This window comes from Alligator sinensis, unplaced genomic scaffold (assembly GCF_000455745.1).
Source record: "Alligator sinensis unplaced genomic scaffold, ASM45574v1 scaffold975_1, whole genome shotgun sequence".
Taxonomy (NCBI): Eukaryota; Metazoa; Chordata; order Crocodylia; family Alligatoridae; genus Alligator; species Alligator sinensis.
The window spans coordinates 2,455,390-2,455,883 of NW_005842068.1; the positions used below are offsets into that span (position 1 = coordinate 2,455,390).

A 494-nucleotide genomic window follows, 5' to 3' on the forward strand; every position below is an offset into this window, starting at 1 on the left:
CATGTCCCCACCATTATCCCCCACCACACCAGCTCCTTGTCCAATACTTATTTGCACTATGATTGGCTGTTTGTCAGCCAATCAGAGTGCAAATAAAGCACTAGGGACAGACAGACAGAGACTTAGGCTTTTATAAAGAAAATGTATAACTACACACATACGTAGTAGAAGTTGTGTGTGTATATATGCGCATAGACAGAGATAGAAAGAGAGAAAATCACGTGTGTGTACTAGATTTTGTATATGTATTTGTGCACCTATAAATAAGTAGGTTTTGTAAATATGTGTACACACACTAGATAGCAGACCCAAGTCTGCATCCAGCCCTGTTAACTTCAGCAAGGCACATGGGGGTGAGGCTCTGCTTACCTGGAGCTGCGTGTACACACACACCCTTGTACACGCGCACACACATGTATCACCCCCCAGGCTCGCGCAGAGATGCAGCCCGCCTGGCACCGTGCAAGACGGCAGCGGCTCCCTCCCGCGCGAGC

General features: G+C 47.8%; 1 protein-coding gene across 1 annotated transcript in view; it reads right to left on the bottom strand.

The window, feature by feature from the left end:
• Positions 1-494, bottom strand: part of PARVB (parvin beta) — a 130,713-nt gene that overhangs the window by 129,985 nt on the left and 234 nt on the right. The window lies entirely within an intron of this gene.